Raw genomic sequence first — 6,314 nt, 5'->3', positions numbered from 1 at the left:
CAGCATTCTGGCCTCAGAGGAACTCACAGTGGTTTACTTATCAGGAAAAGTTACGTCACACGTACGGATCCAAGTCAAGGAGCAGCTTATTTGCTATATTATACAGAATCACAGAACGGTTAAGGTTGGAAGGGACCTCTGGAGATTGTCTAATCCAACCCCCCTGCTCAAGCAGGGTCAGCTAGTGCACGTTGCTAGGATTGCGTTATTTTGAATATCTTAAAAGATGGAGACTCCACAACCTCTTGGGCAACCTGTTGACTACCTCAGTCATCCTCATAGCAAAGAGGATTTATCATACGTTCAGACTGACCTCCTTGTGTTTCAGTTTGTACCTGTTGCCTTTTGTATTGGGTACCACTGGGAAGAGTCTGGCCCATCCTCCTTCCACTCTCCCTTCAGATACTTACACATGTTGATAAGATCCCTCCTCAGTCTTCTCTAGGATGAAGAGTCCCAGCTCTGTCAGCCTTTCCTCATATAAGAGATGCTCTAGTCCCTTATTGAGCTTAGTCGCCCTCCGCTGGACTATCTCCATGTCTCTCTCGCCCTGGGGAGCCCAGAACTGGACACAGCACTGTAGCTGCAGCCTCACCGGGACAGAGCGGAGGGGGAGGATCACCTCCCTCGACCTGCTGGCAGTGCTTTGCTAATGCAGCCCAGGATGCTATTGGCCTTCTAAACCACAAGAGCACGTTGCTAGCTTATGGCTCATGTCGCTAAGATAAATACAGAAACTACATTGCCTGCATGTCTTATGAATCTGCAAATGAGCTACAATTGAACTATTTTTGCAGTTACATGTTTGTGAGCTGTACTGAGGTATAGTGCCTGCCAGGGGCTTTGAACTGTGCATATGTTCTTTAATCACAACCTTTTTGCCTCCGTCCACACTCCTCCAGTGAAAAGTCGTGACATAGGCCATTTTGCACAGGAGCATTTATCTTCTCAAGTTATTCTCCTTTCTGCAACCTGGAAGGCATTTTTGTTGTTGTTTTTTTGTTTTAATGCAAGATATTTAAGGCAAGGATCTGTTTTTTATGCCTTTTTCCATTTTGGGCACTACCATAATATAAATAAATTACTTTCTCTGTAACATCAAATATTTTGTTTATAGTTCCAAAAATAATGCCAGAAGGAAACAACAGCTGTGCTAACATTAATATTTGTAATGAAATTATATATTCTCATTAGCTGAAGGAGCAAGTACTTCTTCAGTCAAGCTTTTTGTATCACTACGGTCTTTCTCAATTTATCTGTCTGTCTGTAATGTTAGACACAACAATAAAGGGCACTGCCAAAGCAGCAAAGACAATCTTTTTAATTTCCAGGAACCATAAATATTTTTATGCATCAGGTTTTACTATCTTTGAATACAGCTTTATTTTAAATCAGAAACTACAGGATTTAACTGCTTATTTGAAGCACTTTATGGGAGATTCATCCAATTCGAACAAATAAACACCATCATCTGAAGAACTGTATTTTTTTTCTTTTACCTCTTGGGCTTTATTTGGAACTTTCAGTGTAGATTCCATCTAGATATTTGGCAAACTTCTTTACCTTTAATGTAGTAGCTGTCAGAAGAGCAATGAGAAAAGTGAAATGTTTTCAAATAAAAATAATGCAGTAGTTGTTCCTTCGCTTCACCCCCCCAGAATTCTTTTTCTGTCATTATTTTCCCAAACCTATCTGTGACAAAGGGGTCTGATAAATAGGAGTTTAGAAAAATAGCAAAATCTCTTTGAACTGGCCAAGAGATGCAAGATGCTTCACATCAAAGGCAGAAATGTACCTGGAGACCAGCATGGACAGAGTCTGTTCTGTCTTTAGAGGGAGCAAAATCAATAACAAGACACAGAGGAAACGGTCATGGTGATAAAACCAAGGAGACACTTTGTGACAACAGCAGGACTTCTGACAGAACAGAGCAAAGCAGACTAGCAGGACACCATGCTGCAGCGTATAATGTCAAAAGAAAATAAGAGAGACTATCCGGATTCTTTAAAATTTGATCTACAGAAGAAGGCTATAATGGAAAGTGCAACTAGAGCAGTCTTAAAAGAAAATTTTTGAAATATGTTAGAATACCAGCAGCTGTACCCTATGCATTTGAGCATATATAAAGATAAGCCATATATGCAGTAAATGTATATTTGATTACATATCTTTTTCCTGCACGTTCTCTACTTGCAACAATTTGAGGAAACTAGCATCTTTCACAAGTTTCTTTGTACACTACAGAGTCCAAATACGCTTTTTTCTCGAGTAGGATTTATTATTAGAGAAACCAATGAAAACTGAGCTCATAAGAATACAACCTTTCTTGTGCTGAAAGTTACTTCCATTTTTGCCTGCTGATCTGCAGTAATGAAGCACCTACCTCAAATGTTTTTAATCAGATCCATATTTGTTAAATGGGCTAGATTGTTTCAGGCAAAACTTAATACTTCCTTGTAAGATACACATAAAGAACACAGTTTCTGGAAAACATCACCTGGCTTTTCTCTTTCGTTCAGAACTCATCTTTTAATGGGTTTGCAATACAGAATGGAATTCCTTCATGGAGGTACATCTTCCAGAAATGTTTGGTTTACACATAGAGCTCAGACTCATGTGCTGTGTTTTAGTAAAACATAAATTTAATCACTCTGATCCCACCTCTTCCTTGTATCCATACTATAATCTTTACAACTTGCCTCTCAATACTAGAAGAGTGTTCCTTTTATAGCTTGGGATTGTTTCCAAATCAGATGGAAGGCAAGCTATGAAATGATATTAAAACCTAATATTATCTAAATAGGTATGACTGTACTCTTATATTGCACTGCAGAATTATATGTACACTTTTTGTATACATATTGAACAAATGAATGAAAGATAGAAGTATAGAAAAAATATAAAAATTCTATGATTGTGGAAATACAATTTTTACTCTCTACATAAGATATGCTTTCCTACTTATCTTGATTGCTTTCAAATGAAATCATCAACAGAATGTACGTGGGAATGTCTCAGAAATCCTGGAACAATAAATTAATTTATTCACTTGGAGAAGCAAGCTAGTTTTGTTATCATTTAGTTAAAAGGAAGAAATAACCTAATGCTATTAGCAACAAAACATATTTCACTCCGCCAGAGCTGTTTACCCAGATGTTACCATATGTTTTCTATTTGCTTAGTACAGCTGAATAGTTTTATCACTTTCTGTAACAGAAATTGCCAAATGATCAAATTGAAAATAAGATTTTTTTTCCAGTAAAAGAAACATTTATGATTTACACACATTTCCTGCCTTTTAGAGATGTATATTCATCTCTCGGGTCATTGTTTGTCTTCCAAAAGACCAATAAATATGAAGACCACTGAATAACAATCTGTTATAATCAGAAAGTTCTCTCAGATACATTCTGAACGTTGCTAAGTAGTAACTACAACAAACTTTAACTGAATTCTGTTTAAGAATTTAAAAATTAACAATTTTAACCTAGGTCATTTGTTACTCATAACTGATGCACTGGATAAAGCAATTTCCACTAACTGCTTAATGCACTACTGGAAGGCACCCAGATAATATACCTTGGTGACCACAAAGTAAAAATATTTAACAAGCAGTTCCATATTCACATACTAATTTTGGTTTATATTTGCCCCAGGCCCTATTTTAACAGAATACGCTATGCATGCCCTAAAAGCCTCGACTACATGAATAACTAATACAGATTATTTGAATGTAAGCTTTATTCATTATTTTCACATAAACTCCAAAAGCTGGCAGTATTCCATAATAGGAACTGAGAATTTGTTAAAGAGAAAACAGCTGTTTAACTTTGCAGACAATACTTATAAATAAAAACAAGTAGTTTTGAACAACCCAATTGTTCTTCACCATTATCTTCAGTTAAGCAATTAGAATTCACTGTCATTAGCAGATGGCCTGTATAATGCTGTCTGTTGTTTTTTTTTTAAAAAAACCAGCATCATCAGATATTTCTACATTTACAGATAAAGCCAAACCAGTGTTTGCTGACATTCTTTGGGAATCTTATTGGACAAATTTAGCCCTGTTCAGATAATGATGTGCAATATTGTTTTTTTTCTTTTACAGAAACTTTTATTCAAGCTATATCCCAAAACATTTCACAAAGCTAGATTCATTAATCACACAAATGGATAACGCAACTTCTAAGTTAAACAGCAGGTAGAGGATGAGAGAACTCAAGAGGCAGATACAAGAGAGACTGAAAAGATATGGCTGAGACAAACAAAAGATTGCAACAGCAAACAGCAGGGGCTATACAGACAGCTTTCAGACCAACAAGGGAAAGGACTTAAGGGCTTCAAATCCTGTATGAGGACTGGAATGAAATCTATTTCAGAAAAGCAAATTATCAAAAAAATCAAAAGAGCACATCTACTCAGTCTTGAAATTGCTTGAGTGTTGTTTGAAAATAGGTGAGGTTGTACTTCTTCAGAGCATGAAGCAGGGCAGCAGAAGCACCCTGCCTATGCTGGGATTTGGAGACACAGTGCCCTGCCTAAGAGAACACGAAGCTTTCCGAAGATCTCAGTAGAGCTGGGTATAAGGTGAAGGTGTATACTAGAAATGCACCACAACAGTGATATGTAGATTTGCATAAATAGGAATACTGAAGGAAGACAGTTTGAAGAAGACACCAGTAATAAAAGTACTAATGGGGAGACACTCAACTCAAAAAACAAATCAAGGAAACCAAGCAGCATTTAATAATTTTTTTTACTCCTTTTCTGAGATGCCAGAAGATGTACTGAAATAGTATTTTTTTTCCCAGGAAAAAAAATATTTTATATGTGCACAGGTATAGAATTTAACTCAGATCCATGTCACGACCAGCCCCTGCATCTTCCAAGTCTTAATATTGGGATTGGACGATCTTACAGCACAGGTTTTCTCCATGAGGGTCAAATAAAAACAAACTTTCCAGTACTGCAAAGTATGTATCTCAGTTTGCAGATTCACAGGTAAAGGGTTAAGATTTGGCTTAGTTCAAACGTGAACAAGGACTTTTTATAACTTGGGTCAAATTGAGTAGGTGGTCTCTGCACAACTCGTCACTATAAAATCACACACCAAACAAAATGATTATCATTTTTAGCATATGTAATATGCTTGCTTCTAGATACACCAGCAAGTCCAGGCAGGCCCTAGCATAAAACACACATAAAATAGTCCTGCACTGTGAAGCTTTCTCTCTAAACAGACAAGACAGATAAAAGATGATACAAGGAAATAAAAATACAGAGCAGTAAAGTGACTTGCCCAGTATCACACAAAAAGAAACTGCAATGACTCCCTCTCTACCTCTTTCTCCCTCCTACTATCCTTCTCATAACACTAATAATGTCTATGACAGCATATAAAACCAAGAAGGATGTAGTCCTCATCCAAGAAGCTTGCAATAAAAGCAGGTAAGCAGACCAAAACATACCACATGATAGAAAATGAATCAGACAGAAAGCAAAACACTGTTCTTTAAAAACAGTGAAAGAAAAAATCCCTTCTCCAACTCCAGGGCAATCTAACAAAAGATCACAATACAAGGACCATAACTACTGTGGTACCTAGCAGGTTCCTGCAAGTAAATTCTAAAGGCAGGAGATTTTGCAGAGAGAGCATAAAAGGGAGAGTGATCTGTGCAGAACAGACTTCCTAGAACACCAGCATCTGCCTTAATTTTTACACAGGATCAGATTTTTGTATATAAAATATTTGATTTAAATACACAAAAAGAAAATAGTGTGACAGCATGACGCAAAATTAAGCAGTGGCTTTTTAAGTATCAAATTTCTTTCAGCTGGCCCTTACTGTATTTTATAACTGACAACCAACAATAAACTGATCCCTCTCCAAACTGTTTTTCAGAGTTAATGGGGAGTAAAGTGCTGTATTTCTTGCAAAATCCATGCTTTAGAAGTCACGTCAACAAAAATAAGCATGTAGTATTTAACTCAACTTTACTAGAGGTTAATAAAGAAAACACTTATTCCTTTTTTCCTAATATAAAGGAACTAATTGTTTTGATTTACCCCTTAAACACAGTACTTTACAAATGCCTTTGGTTCATACTACAACTAACAGCAGCTCCTCAAAGAAACCAGTTTTAAAGCAAACTTTTGTTTATTTTCAGATGTTTTTAAACATCTGGTTAAGCAATATAGTAACAGGTATCTTATATAACTGTCTATAACCACTTCAATGTGAGAAAACATTTTTAAGGAAAGATGCTTATATTTTGGGACTCTCATTAAAAAAGACAGACTACTTCCTCACAGGA

This window comes from Rhea pennata, chromosome 1, assembly GCF_028389875.1.
Source record: "Rhea pennata isolate bPtePen1 chromosome 1, bPtePen1.pri, whole genome shotgun sequence".
In the NCBI taxonomy this organism is placed as follows: Eukaryota; Metazoa; Chordata; class Aves; order Rheiformes; family Rheidae; genus Rhea; species Rhea pennata.
Note: the sequence above shows the minus strand (reverse complement) of the source record.